This window comes from Bacillus rossius, chromosome 1, assembly GCF_032445375.1.
Source record: "Bacillus rossius redtenbacheri isolate Brsri chromosome 1, Brsri_v3, whole genome shotgun sequence".
Classification (NCBI taxonomy): Eukaryota; Metazoa; Arthropoda; class Insecta; order Phasmatodea; family Bacillidae; genus Bacillus; species Bacillus rossius.
Window position 1 is genome coordinate 113694768 of NC_086330.1, and position 15992 is coordinate 113710759.

The 15992-nt window shown below is 38.5% G+C and overlaps 1 protein-coding gene across 2 annotated transcripts in view; it reads left to right on the forward strand.

Annotated features, from left to right (window-relative positions):
* The window catches only part of LOC134542448 (ecdysone-induced protein 74EF-like), a 507486-nt gene that overhangs the window by 591 nt on the left and 490903 nt on the right, over window positions 1–15992 (forward strand). The window lies entirely within an intron of this gene.

Sequence of the window (15992 nt, forward strand, 5' to 3'; positions counted from 1 at the left end):
ACTCATACTTCATTACAATTGAATAGGTTCAGGCCCTCGGTATTTCACTGCCCCGCTGTTTTCATTTGCCTAACAGATCAGGTAAGTAATGTCACAGTACACACGTATATATTATACAGACATTAAAGGTGAACATTCAAAAGTTCATGACCGTTTCATGTTATATAATGCCATGTTTTTTTTAATTTGGAATACTTACGCTGTTTTTTTCGGTTTCGTGTAATATGAATGTGTGAGAAAGATTACAATGCGAATTGTTTTTATATGTGATCGTACTTTGAACAATTAACATCAATTCTAAATTTACTTTAAATACAAGACAAACTTTCAAGTGTTCAATTAATTATTGTTTTTAAGTAAAGTATGTCCTTTTTTTTGTTCTAATATTGGACCAAATGCCTTTTTTTTTGTATGTTATGCATTCTGAAATCCACGTGTGTCTATTTCCGTCATTATTAAAGTGTATGTTTTTATTAATATTACTAACATGGCACATTCTTGTCGGTGCATCTCGGAAGAAAGTTAGGCAAATATAAAAAATTATAATTTATACAACTCTATTGTTATAATTTATATAACTCTAATGCTACTAGGAAATAACTCGATGCAAATACAAAACACAACCACGTACATCTATCACACGTATTTATAATAAGCAACTCAGTTCAAAGAAATTTCTAATATTTCATGTTGAAATATATATTTTTTGTGATTTTTTTTTTGTGTTCTGCTTATAACAATTTATTTATAATATTCCGACAAATTAAAATAAAATTAACCATACCGGTAAACCTTTTCTACACTTTTAATATTAAAATCTTAAAACTACTGCATTTCGGTGAATATTCACTGGATATGTTTCAATTGATAAAATTTTTAATCTGCATCAGTGGCGTAACCAGGATTTGTGTATAGGGGGGTGTTAAGAAGCATGCCCGCCCCCCCCCCCCCCCCCCCCGTATTAAAGCGGGTGGTCCGGGGGTCCTCCCCCGGGAAAATTTGGATTTTAAGGTGTAAAATAGTGCTATTTTAGCAGTTTTCGGTACTTAAATTTAAATATTGTAATGGTAAAAATTTATTAATTTTAATATGAAATTTGTTTGAGTGATGAATAAGAAATTAATTAAAGATTTAGTGCTAAGAGGGGGGGGGGGGGTTGAACCCCTAACCCCCCCCCCCCCCCTGGCTACGCCCCTGATCTGCATTGAGTTGTTTTTCAGTAAAATTACACTTATTCCCAGTAATTTTTAACGGTTTCATATCGAAGTGTGTAATCACGAGAGATTACTATATTACGTGTAAAATAGCAGCATAACATAACATTTATGTCAACTGTCAACATTGGTTCTAGAGTTTAGAGATGCTATAATAACATCTGGATGCCAAGGCCAATTTTATCAAGTAGTATTTTATAAAAGTAGACGTGTATCTTTGTGCTTCAAGTCTACCCAGTGAATCCGCGAAAGCATTAAAACTGTCCATACCGGCAGGGCGCAAAACTGTAGGATTAGCAAGATGGGGAGGGGGGGGGGAGAGTTTTGCGCGTGGGTTATGACAGACACAAGTCATCTCTGGTTAGAGTGCTTGTATGTTGTACACTGCCTATATGTTGGCCTATGCAAAAAGCGGAAAACTTTAAAATGTAGGTACATAAATTATCCATAAAACATAGTTTTGACATCTAACCCTTTCCACAGTCACAATTTTGAAAGCGCAAGCGGACCCCCTCAGTGAGGGGCTTCTTAATTCCAGGAGGAGGGGCTGTGCCCCCTTACCCCTCCCCCGGGATCCACGTCCATGCATACCGGGACTCATTTATCGTGCGTGCCAACAGTGACTAAATGATCACTTATTTACTCGCGAGGGGGAAAAAAAAAGTTGAGTCATTTCGAAATAGGCTATACAAACACGTTGCTTCTGCGAATGGGCCACAATTCAGTCGAAAGGACTCTGAGCCAATGAGAAGCCCTCCGCATAAGAAGTGTCGAATCACGGGCATGCCAGTCTTACAAGTCAGTGACCAATAATTAGATTACAATTGTCTAACACTGTAAATTAAAAATAGTTGAAACTGCACTACTAGAATATGTGGATTACTACAGTTTATTTTAGTGAGTGGGTTCCTGATTAAATCAGTGATTTTGCACTTAATTCTCGGTGAATCACCAATTTAAACGTAAATTCACAGTGAAGATGCTGATTCATCAGTCAGTTGCTATCATATCACTAATTTCAATCACAGTTCAAATTTGATTGAATAATCCTATGTAGAGAATTGTGGACTCTCTCCTCGAATGCAATGAACCTGCGAATATTTTCAGCCCATAGCTTTAGGTCGTTTGATTATTACCTTGCTTGAAAAACCTTCATTGAAAGTTTAGAATTTCCTAGAAAAAATACGCACAAAACTAGTGGCGTTGCAGAAAATCATATTTGAAGTAGCAGTGTGTGACGTCGAGGCATCATTCTATTAGTATTATTTAAATATTTTTTTTGAAACATTATATCTATTGCGAAATTGTGTAATGGAAGATTTTGTTTGGCGGTTTTTGTTGACCTAGATAAATAATCTTTTTTTTACTCTCTTTTATTTCCACTTTTCGATAACAAGCCAGCTTCGTCACTACGATAACGAGTATGTTATTTGCGCGTCAAATAGTATACTATTTTAGCAATAAACTGGCTGCCTAACAGAAACAAATGTTATTAAACGGAATGAATTTAAACAGATCATATCGATGTAGTTAACTAGAGGCAAGAAGAAACCGTGTATTTTTTTATTTTTTTTATTTTCCCCGAAAGAATAGTTTGAAGTATGATATGCAAATTCGAGCCTCTATAGTTCGATGCCGGAAAAAGTGACGGTTTTATTTCGTGCCAAGGCTGAACTTCGAACATTTATACCTTATTGCTGCTTCTGTAATTAGATTGCAGTTCATGTGGACAACTGTGTACCAATAAGAGCCCGTCTACAATAGTCCGAACCTGTGCGTGGTCCGTGTCCTTATCCGAATGTGAGTGACGTCACATTGTCTCACCGAAAACTGCCCTGTCCATAATTGCGATGTCCGATGTCCGAATGTATTGATTTCTAACGTTGCTACCAGAGCGCAGTAAATGTGCCAAACCAAAGGTTTTTGTTTATTGTTTTGATGCTTTGTAGTTTGAGATTGAACTTTTGAAAGTTGTGGGAGTTCAATTTTATATATTTATTCAGTAAGGCAAAGTGGCAAATGTAAATGCTAAAAAATGAACTCATATCACAGCAATCGGACAGCACTAATTTAAATGTCGTCTTGCTCTTCAGGACTTACAACACCTTCCATTTCCTTCAATAACAAAAACAGACACCACGTTTTCAAACGGGAACCGGAAATTCAAATATCGTGAGTGTTCTGTTCTTTTTCTGTGTCCGAAGTACACAGGTTGGGACAAAATGTTCAAATTGACGAATGTCTTCGGACCAGGTAGGTTTGGACCTTCGCCCACTTGACGCATGACGTCAGAGGGTCACGTGGACCAATCAGCGACGAGTGTCCTTCGGACACAGTTTAGGACATTTCTATTGTAGACGGGCCTTAACAAACCTTCAAGAATCTGAGACAAGACACCTCAAAAAGTCAGTAGCCAATAAATTAATGGAATGATTACAGATAGACCTACAAAATTCGCGTGTTTTTTTTTTGTATTCGGTTAAACTTTACGCATTTGAACCCAAACAAGTCATTGTCTTTTGTAACTGGCTGCTTCCACATTTTACCTTTCGTCCGGATTGCATATGCTTGGATAATATTAATTTTTCTGTTTTAATTTTGGTTTCATATCATTCGTGTCGTGTCGTGGCCCGAAGAAAATACCATTCAAACGTATAATAAATGGTACACATTCTATCTCGTCTCCAAAAAATAATTATCGCGAATTTAACGTGTCTCTATAAGATATTAATGGGTAGGGGCATGTATTTTCCGCGAAATAATCTGTTCACCCATTAGACTACAATAAGGTATGCCTGAGATAGCTGTTATTTCCTTGTAATTGGCTGCCGTCTGCAAAAGACGCCATTACCCTAATTGTCCGGGCCATTCAGGACTCGTTTGCTCCCGCCCTGGATGACTATGATTGGTGAGCTGACAGTAGACATACACTACTTGAAGTAAACCCAGCCGACCACGAAACACAGACAACGCTACAGAGTTTTAGCACACAGCTGGTCTTGAAATCTTTTTGCGAAAAATACGTGGCCCAAGAAATGGGCCACACTGTATGCATTGTACTTTGGAGTTAAAGTCAAAGAAATTTCATGGACATACGCCATTGTTTGTTTACATTGGCTGTCGTAAAAAAACCAAGAATGGACAACAAAAAAACCATCAAGAATGGACAACAAAGATAAGTACATGAACACACGGAGAACAAGCCAATATCGTCTGATGTCAAATGTCATATGCCTAACCGGTACTTACAATTTTGTGAAGGAATTTAATCAGATAAATAATTACAGTGCAGACGAACTAAGTGGGCTGACAACGGCGAGAAAGTTTCAGTAAGAACAGTAACTACAGATAGATAAAAATAACAGCAACGCACAGACGAACCCAACGATGAAATCAGTCTTCCCCATTGTGAGAATCGTTAAAAAAAACGTACTTTGGAGTTCATCCTGCATTTCACCTGAGTCCGCGAGTTTTCCCACTCCCCATTCATAGCGCTGTGCTCTTTGGCCACTGCCAACCACGGTCAGAAAGCTCCGCGTTATTTAGCTAGACTATACCTCTCTCGTCCGAGGGGTGTCAAATTGTAAAGTATAGTGGCTATAAAGGAATTTGAAGGCTAATGTGCCATCGAATGAACAGCACATGTGCCATATCTATAGACGTAAATTTATTTTTATTTTTTGGGGATAAGCGGGAATGCCCTGAGGAGGATACAATAATTTTTATCAAGAGGGAATTTAAAAAAAAAATATATTTGTGTATTCCAAAACTTACGTCAGTAAAAAGGGGATTGGACAGTTACATTGCCATTCTCAAAATGCATCACTTCTTGTGTGCTTTGGAGTTACATGTGTTGTAACAGCTTACATTTCATCATCCAAAATAACATACTGCCTCTGTACGAGTTGTCGTACTTTTTTTTCTCTTCATAACTCCTAGGGGGCGGGGAACATTTTCCCTGTCCCCTCTCCTTGCGTCCGCCACTGGGGATGCAATTCATTAGACACTTTAACTGCGTTCTCATTGAAACGCCCTGAAGGACAATAAATCAGTATAAAAATTAAAACATTCAAATGACTTAACCACATGCAATCCGGCCGGAGGAAGCAGTCAGTGGATGATGTAAAATCCAGCAATGGGCTGGACTTGGTGGTACAGAGGAGGAATAAGTAGAGGCTGGAAAAATTCGCAGGTTCAATGACCTCCAGGATAGACTGCTCGATACTCTACATACTTGGGCAAACGTCACCTGTATCATTGGCTGTTGACTTGCTAGGCGTCTCGACTACTGGGTAACTTGTGATTCGATACTGCTAAGATTTGAGGGTGTTAAAATGGACAAGAATCTTCCAGATTAACAATGAACCAATAGAAGAAGCACCACAAAGGTATAATTATTTGAATTTTAGAATATCACGAAATGAATCTGCGTCTCTAGGAATAAGAGAGGGAGGGGGTGGGGGTGAAGCCAACCACCCACTCTGACCGTGAGACCAATCTGCCTGGTAGCTAAAGCACCCATTATTTCGCGGTTTCATTGGGTAGCACAGTAGACTTGAAGCACATATAGCCTACAACTGCTTCGCGTTGATCGTTGGATTACTGTGCTCTTAACTAGCTCTTGACGACTCCGAACCAGTTATGAACTAGGAAAATGAGTGTGGACCCACCACGTATAACCCGCCAAAGGATGTAACCATGTTTTTGCAAAAATTTCTTATTGCTAACTATAATGCATTACGATATGTCTGAACCAGCAATTTCCGCCTTGTGGTTGGCAGCCGTCTTGAAGAGGATAGGCCATTTTAAAAGCGTTTGCTTCATCACTGAATTGCTGTTATTTGTGTGCCTATAGCGGGAATGCACCTTAAAGAAACTCAACTTATCACGAAAAATAGACGATACTGCAGTGTTTTAACGCACAACTGGTCGGTCTTGAAAGCTTTTCGTGAAAAATGAACATTCTAAACGGCTTGTTTGAATATAGGAAAATTGAGTCTAACCTGGAGTGAAATGAACCCGCGAAATAATCGTATGTATTTTGAGGTTTGAAAAAGTTATAAATTAAATAATTTGAGGGGGGGGGGGAGGTGAAACAATTATTTAACTCCTCAGTTTCTTTCGACAGCCCTGGCCGTTCATGAGGCATATTTACACGTCTTTGGATTACATAACAATATCATAAAGTTAAATCTTAAGTCTAGTATTCGGTTCTTCTTTTTCTCATAAGAACTTCGGTAGTTTGCATCAAATGTTCTTCTTAGATTTAAGGTGTGTGTACACACATATACACACTCACACCTACACAGTGAATCCATTCACAGTGCAGCTCCGATGTTCCTCCGAACAGGAATGTTGGAGCGGGGCCGAGCCTGTTGGAAAGTTAATAGAGTCGGCACGGTTCACCCAGAAGGATTTTTTCCTAGCCTAAGTTTAAAACTTAAGTGTGATTGGGAGGGGTCTAGGGAAGACTGTAAGTGCGTCTCAGGCTGAAGCCTATACTTTTTTTTCTCGGTTGGAATGCTCTGGTGCCCGTGACGTGATATCTGTGATCAACACCACAGATGTTAACTAGTTTCCAGGAAAATTATTTTTGGAAAACATTTTCCTGTTTCCTGCATAACAGGGGAAAAAATTCCAGAAAGTTATACTTTCACAAAAACACACAAATAAATTGTATCAACGGTTTTATACAAACACAACCAAACAACAAAAGAAGTGAGCCATTAGATGGTGAAGAAAGACAAAATATACTACACAGTTCTATACCTACCTATTTTTAAACTTTAAAGTTTTTTTAAATACATTTACAAGTGGCATAAAAAGTTTGTAATAGAGGGTCAATATCAAACAACATACATTTTTACAGACTACAGTATAAAAAGATTGTAAATCAACATATTTTAAATTATGTAAAACTGTGTTGAATTCGGAAAAAAGGTGAATTTTCTAGAAAAATACGTGGTTAAATTTTTCCAGAAAATTGTCCGGCTCACACCTCTAGTCAACACCTACCATCACGTCTCTAGTCAACACCTACCATCACGTCTCTAGTCAACACCTACCATCACGTCTCTAGTCAACACCTACCATCACGTCTCTAGTCAACACCTACCATCACGTCTCTAGTCAACACCTACCATCACGTCTCTAGTCAACACCTACCATCACGTCTCTAGTCAACACCTACCATCACGTCTCTAGTCAACACCTACCATCACGTCTCTAGTCAACACCTACCATCACGTCTCTAGTCAACACCTACCATCACGTCTCTAGTCAACACCTACCATCACGTCTCTAGTCAACACCTACCATCACGTCTCTAGTCAACACCTACCATCACGTCTCTAGTCAACACCTACCATCACGTCTCTAGTCAACACCTACCATCACGTCTCTAGTCAACACCTACCATCACGTCTCTAGTCAACACCTACCATCACGTCTCTAGTCAACACCTACCATCACGTCTCTAGTCAACACCTACCATCACGTCTCTAGTCAACACGTACCACCAGGCACCACCAGACGCACGAGGCCAGCACACGGACTCACGGACTCACTCCGTCTCGACTCGCTGATTTGCAGCTCCGCTCTAGGACCACCGAAGCCGTGACAAACGTGCGAACTGAACAAGCGAAGTTGACCACGTTAATGCGATGTGCGACTTGTTACAGGCCTGCTACTTTTAATCAATTTTTCTCAAGATACATATGCTAGGAAGACTTTCCACTTAGATTTCTGTGGGTGTTTTGTTTACCTTACATAATCAACCTTCACAGGTACCGCAAATAATATATTTTTTTTTAGATTACATGTTAGGGTATATATTCAGGATATATTCCAGGAAGGTATTGATTGGGGAGGGCATAACGTTCAGAGGACGTAATTGCAAATGTGATTGAATAATATTATATACATGTAAAGCACAGAGACTTTATATATAATTTTTTCTTCAAAAACTATTTTAGATAAATATTTTTTTTTTCATTTTTATTTTAAATTCAATTAAAGAAATAGAAAAAAAAATGATAATCTGGGGAGACGTCCATGTCGAAAGGAATATTTTGAATTGATTTAATAGGGTAGACATATTATTTTTTCATTTAATTACTAGTCATTTCATCAAACGCTTTATGAGATAAAGTTATATGGTGCTTCAGTGCTTCTCTCGCTCTAGCAGGCGCCGAAGGGCGACCGCTGCGTCAGGAGCGCAAATCTCTGCCGCGTCGCGCGTCTGTAAGGGCATGAGCGCGACGCGCATCGCTCATGCCCGTTCTTGATTCACAATTGAAAAAAAAATGTGTCGTGAGCACAATATTTGACAGCTGTTGATTTCGACCTATTAATCCACAATCACGCATTCCTTCATGGGAGGGAGACGTAACTGTAATTTTTGTTGTAAATCGACATGAAATAATCATGTAAAATTACATATATTTGTACATTTGGTATTTTACACGAAAACAACTGTATTGTTACAAAAAAAATTCTTTTCGGCATACATTTTTATTGGACAAAGGTTTAAGGTCACATTGAGATGGTTATTAATAAATTCCGACGAATTCGATACTAAAAAGTTTTATTTTTTTTTAATTTCATAGCCTGTTTTACGGTAATAGTTTATTTAATCAAAAATTGTTTCAGTCAAAGGTTTTGGGATAAAGTTTAGGTGTTTTACAATTAATTATAATGGATTCGATAGAACATCCATTAAAAAAACTAAATACATTTTGTCTTTATAACCTTGTTTTTTCCACCTCATGCAGTAATGGATTGTATTATAAAAATTGTTTCAGATAACAATTTTTGGTAAAAATTATAAGATTTACAAACAATCTGAACGGATCTGATAGTGTACCTACCAAGAAAGTTGTGACTTATAAAATCCACCCCTCATTTTTTCACCTTGAACAATGGTTCGTCTAATCAATAATTGTTTCAGACAAAAGTTTTGGATAAAAATTATAAGATTAATACATAATTTGTACGAATTCGATGTTTTGCCTACGAAGGGAGTTAGGTTGATTTTTTCTTTGTCATCCAAAACTTGTTTTTTCAACCCCTTGCAGTTATGGTTGACGTGTCAAAACCTTTTTAAGACAAAAGATTTTGGTATTCACTATACGAGTTATAATACGTTTAAATGGATGTAATATTTTCCATATTATGGGAGTTACGGCGATTTTTCTGTTTTTCTAAAAACCTTCCCCATTCTACCCCTTTGGTCGGATATAGCCTATTAACGAATTCGACCGAGTTTTTTCCACTACTATATTTTATGTATTAGTTTGGAATTGATTTTTGACAGTTATCGTGTCCACTTTTGAGTTGAATATGGTGTTGGGTCTATGGACCATGAAACGAAGAACTATATAAAAAATTTCCGAAAGTCGCACCAAGGTAACGGCTACAATAAGGTAGTATTTTTTTGAAATCTACCAACAAATGTTTGCAGTAACACTTGGTTCGGATTCTTGCCCGTGAATTGTGCTTTGTATTATCCCAGTACCTACATTAGTTTAAGTTATTTGTAAACTGTTCACGAATAGCTTTCCAGGACTTATTAGTAAGTTATCATAGCTTAATGTAGTTTATGAGTTAAAAACAGTTTTTACAGGTTTCTCGTCAACTTTCGCGGAGATGCATACTTTTAAATACTTATTGACAAGAAATATCAACACGTGTTAGATTCATCGTGATATTTCATTGGCTAAATTAGCGCATAATAATTTAATCGTGAAGCAATTTCGCACATATGGTGCGTAAAGTTGTGTGTAGGGGCTAATTTTAACTCGCTTGCATTTTAATTTTAATTATATTTTTGAAGTTATACTTTTTTAGGCGCGTTATGGAAACAAAAATGAGAGTGAATTTTTACGATGCGCGCGCACCATGCAACGACATTTTCGCAGGAAGATGGTGGACCCACGGGAATGAACATAAACCGATAGATTTTACTTTCATAAAATTTAGGGGACATACCAAACGTATTAGTGTGCCAAATGAAACTTTATGATAGTGAAACTACCCTGGAATATATTTGGTAAACTAAAATAGTCATAGTAGTAAAATCCACAGTTTGTATAATTTATTCGCATTATAATTTATTACATCATTATTTTTTACATTAACTATAATTAATACTTTAGATTAAACATTCATAATATTTATTGATTTTCATTTTTAATTAAAATTTATCTTGATTATTTTACTAAATTAAATAATTATTTTTATATACATGTTTATATTAATATTGAATACTGAGTATTTATTTAATTGATTTTTTTTACAGTAAACTTTCCAAATAGTTTTGTGTCTTGAATCAAAAAGAAGTATAACTTGTAACGCGAGTACACAGGTCCACTTGCGAACACAGCTTAACTCGCGTGTGTTTGTGGCTGGGCGCGCCGAACAAACGAGCTAGCTCGCCGGGCCGTCACGCGCCGTGGAACGAGCCACGAGCGAGACGGGCTGCGTCCTGTCAGAATGCATGCTCGCGACCGACGTCATCTCCGAGGTAGAGAGAAAAAATATCCGGGGATTCCTCTGCGTCCGAATTCTGCGGTGCTGCCGAGTGGGCGTAGTCTTCGCTTTCGATCTGAATCATTGTCAAGGTAATACTGACAATGAACGTATCATTTAGGGGTGTAGTGGTGTTACGAGGAGGGATGGTAAGTGCGACGCTCGCTGGTGCTTCTAGCGCGGTGTCGCCTCTAAGTGCAAGGCTGTGGACTGGTACGCAGTGTAGGGCAACGATGAGATTTGAGAAGAAACCATAACATTATATGGCGGAGAAATTAAGATAAACGTGTATTGCAAGTCCCTTGAGTACTTTCAATAATCCGTACCGGATTTTCATGCCGAAAAATATTTTTAACACGCTTTTTAGCAATTTTAATCCTCGGCGTATTCTTAATTATTTTCGTAAGCAGACCTCAATGAAAAGTTTTCAAATAGCGTGCATTTGTTGGAAATTCTACACACACTATGAGTGTGGTTGGGTAGGCGTTATTTTCTTTTTATCGAGAGGAGCCGACATCTGTGAGTGCTGAATGCGCGTCTTGGTTTCAGCGTGAGGGGTCTTGGGTTCGAGACCCGGATAAGGCACGGATGTGAATATTCAATTAAATAATTAGTAACTCTTGTCACAGTCAATCAAGTTGTAGAAAAAAATTAATACAACCTTGTCGAAAATCAGCCGTTAAATGATTTTTCTCGTTGGTGATGGAACATTCACCAGCGAACCAATCATTTTAACAATAAGGGGAAACTGTCCGTTCACTCGCCTTCCACCAAGGCGTACCGGATCCATCCCCGGATTTTAAACCATTTTTATTGACTGGAAAAAAAACTTACAAAAAAAATAATTTAAAATTATGTGCGTGAATGGAAACAGTCCCTGATCCAAATTTGTACCCTGATTATTTTTTGTAATGTTTTTTTTTTTTTTAGTTGCTCATTTGTGCTTGAGTCGTTCAGTATGCGAATGCCGATAAACCTCCCTCAGCCGTGTGTATTCACCTCCGTGATAGCGGGGTGATGGGGAAGCAGAAGATTCGCAACGGAGGCAGCACTCTCTTTTCTCCCCCCCCCCTTACACCCGCCCATCCCTCCCCCTTCCGTGCCCCGTCACCTCCTGGAGGTCATCCACCCGGAAGCTAGGCAGTGAAGAAAAAAAAACTCGTTACGTACGCGCGAGTACGAGCGCGCCTCACTTTCTTCCCATTATCGCACCGCTTTTACGCCCGCTGCGTGTCTTCACGCGCTCTCTCTCTCTCTCTGTGACCCGCGGCTCGGATTGGCTACACTGCAGCCCGGCTAATAAGAAGCGTTTAGCCAGTCGACTACTGTTTCAGTCGTTCCTCTCAACGCCCCCGCCTGCCTGGTCACACTCAAGGTGCGCGCGCACTTGCGCGAAGCGAGGCGAGGAGAAGAGACGCGATTATTGGCTCCACGCTGTCAGATGCGTGCATGCCCCCTGCAGGCGGGGAGAGGAGAGGAGAGGAGAGGAGAGTAGAGGAGAGGAGAGGAGAGGAGAGGAGAGGAGAGGAGAGGAGAGGAGAGGAGAGGAGAGGAGAGGAGAGGAGAGGAGAGGAGCGAGCTGCGCGACTCGGCCCGTCCTCCTCGGCTACCTTCGGCCTTCGGATAGAAATAATTTATATGGCAAAACAACGTTTGCCGGGTCAGCTAGTATATCTATATATATACATACATATAAACCGGGCATTCGGTTTGCCGGGTTCTTAATTTAAAAAAAAAAAATTGTGGGGAGGGGGTAACCAAGCCCGTGAAGTGTAATTCATTAGGGAAGGGACAAGAAAGGAGTAAAAATGAATACTACTTATAAAAAGTAGAAACGAACGGACAAAGAAACGGACTATAATTGCCCGTGAGAAGAAATCCTAATTTAGGTTAAGCTGTATTACAAGTACGAAACAATCGTTGTTTCCAAAAGTAAAAAGAAAAAATTTGTAACAGCCTACTTGACTAAAACGTTAACTAGTACATACATATGTACATATTTCCAGAATTGTTTGTTGATTCAAGGCAAATTATTAGTTGAATTGTACGTACCTATGCATATCAAATTGTAAATATAATTAATAGTTTTCATAGAAACTGTGTCTTTTAGGTCATTACAAATAATTTCATTCATAAATATTAGTGTCACTTATACTTGTATATTTGTTTTGTATAAAATACAAAATGTTGTTGTATTTTATAACCTAAATACATTTAAATTCGATTATCTGTGATTTTCTCTTATCCGTGCTGATTCCCCCCCCCCCCAACCCTTTTTCCTTTCTACGGGTAATCATGATTCTACTTTGTGTGTGTATGTCTATATATATATACATATATGTATATATATGCAAGGGTAAAGGATTATCTGGCAATGGAAGTTGGTTTAGGGTTAAAAAAAAAAGCTGGTACGTATGTACACGTGTTAGAAGTTATACTTGTGTGGAATGATTAAGAAACTCAGAGTTAACATATATGTTAAAAGTTTATTAAAGTAGAACGATAAGAGGAGTGAAGTGAGATAGTAATAAAAATAAATAATACACATGTATAGGCTACATGCTTATAGCAAGGCGACGTCAGCCCGCGGGAGGAGATAATTTCCAGGCCTGCCAACCATCGTCGGTGGCAGTGTTACTAGGGCAGTCGTGCACCTGGTCGCATGCTGTGTACTAACTACCCACAAACATGTCTTAGCATATCAAGGTAACCGAGTAATTCTTCCTTATGTTCGTGGTGGAATGTTTTCTATCTGATCATTAGAAAGTTCCTTCACCACGTTTTGAACGAACCTTAGCACCGGGCGTGTACTGTTTCACACATACGTGTTTGCAACTGCTAGACTGGTTCTAACAACCATCTAAACAACCTTTCTCTGTTTTGGTTTTTTTTTTAAATTTACGAAGTTGAATGTACAGAAAATAAAAACCTTCCGCCAAAATAACCTTTAAAATCATCCATATAAATACACTTGAAATAATTATAAACAAAATTTGTATCACTAATATTTTAAATAAATAAATGTTTTTAACTATATGGACCAGCATTCTATATCAATCATTAAATTATATGATTTAAAAGCACATACATTTTTATTTGTATGTAGCCTTTTTTCCTCCCGTAAATATTTGTTGCATGCTGCGCACGCATCGTATAAATCCATTCACATAATTTTTTATAACCTGCCTAAAAGTGTATAAATTCAAAAAATTCTTACCTGTGAGATGTTATTAAATTACGGGTATTTTAATTTTCTAATATATTTTAAAATGGTCTGCCCTAGAAAATTTTTAGATAAATTTCATGTTTATATGTTTTAGTGTGTAAAGCTATCAAATAATTTGCACTTGCCTATAAATTATGTTTTTTATGATGAAATAGTACACTTCATACTTAGTTTTATTTTTGAATAATATTTTTATTGGAAATCAGCAATTTGATGTATATTTGCTAAGTACAAGCAACAATAATTCATGAACATTAATTTTTATATTTATATATTTTTAAAACAATTCCAAGAATTATATATTTAAATAATGGGGCTGAAAAACTTTCCTACTACATTTAAGTACTTTTTATATCATTAAACATTCAAAACTTTACTAATTATTAATCATGTTACATATAATGTTTCCTTAAATCAATTTAAAGGCTTTGTCCCAATTTTTGTAGTGCGTCGTACTGCCCGAAAAGCTTCAGTTTACCAGAAGTTGCGGGTAAAAAGACGCATTGCGGTAAGTCTAGTTTTCATACATCCTCTGCAGTACAAATGGTAAAAGCCGCACAAGTTATGTATGCAAAAATAATATTTATAAAGTGGGGTGTCCACAACTGTAATTACATCTCAGTATGTTGTTATTGAACTAAACTGTAAGCTTTTATTTTAAGGTGCGCCCTATTCCGTGACTTTCCCCCAAGCAGTAGCGCGAAGCGAGATCCCTGCTGCACTGCTGGCCCCGCGCCTCTTGGCTTCACGCGAGTGGGTGCGCACCTTTAAGGCGTGCAGAATGTCAGGGAAAACAGCGCCGTTTGAAAACTGCTCAAGATATCAGAGTGGTGTCTGTTTACTAAAAGCATTTAAGAATACGCTGAGGGCATTTCATTAATTCATTTTTAAACTATATTTTTAGAATAAAGAAAATAGCTAAAACGTGCATTTCTATAATGAATTTTAGGAATGAAACATCCGCTACAGAATCTTGAAAGCACTCAGGGGACTTGCATTATACCTTTATCTTTATTTGCCCACCATATAATGTTATGGTTACCGCTCACATCTCATAGTTGCCCTATACACGACAAGAACTGCTCACCAGCTCAGAGCCAGATACTGCGCTAGAAGCACCAGCGAGCGTCCACAGATCATCCCCGCTCACCAACTGAAATACACCCCTGACTAGGCGGGCCCTTTAACAACAGTTTGAACTGATAACGTATTGACGCTTGACTAAAAGAGACAGAGACATATAAATATATATTGATGTATTTTTAATTTTTGTAACCTAACTTAATCCAAGTGTATTTGTTTGGAAGGGGTCTGGGTTAGGGAAGACTCTTAGTGCGTCTCAGACCAAAGCATACACGCCTTAACATGCTGGGTTTCAGCCATGAAGGAAGGGTAGCATGCATCGTGTGCTTTAACTGAGGATTGGCCAGCCACGGGAGCGGCCCATGCCATCACTAACTCTCCTATCTTTATTCAAGACTGCAACTACACAAGATGATCCAGAAGAATAGTTGGGTTGGACAGACATGTTTATATGTACCATGGATTGTTTGGGTGCTCTGAGCGAGAGAGAGAGAGAGAGAGAGAGATAAAGCGAGGGTATTCAGAAGTGTTCAGATTAGCTGGAACGGACTGTACTTCGCTCCGTCTCATTCCCCTCCGCGGGGAGTGGAGGGAGGAAGGGAGCCCGAGCCAACACACGAGTGCAGCCGAATGTTGCCGAACGACAACAAACCCGGCCCGGCGCGCTTGCCGGGTCGTTGAACCCGGCCTCGCCGTGTGTTTACAGCGCTGCCCTGGTGTGGGCAGGGGGGGGGGGGGGGCTCCCGGTTCACACACACGAGCAGCACGCCTTCTCTCGCTTTAAGGGGGCGGGTTCCTAAATTATTTTATTCATGCGATCTTTTGTTTTTGCCAATGATTTAAGTTGTATTCATTAAATAATAATGGTTAATAGTCCATAAATTAATTAATTTATTAAATGACTCATCAATGCATTTCTCAAGGGTGGGCCGATCGATGGC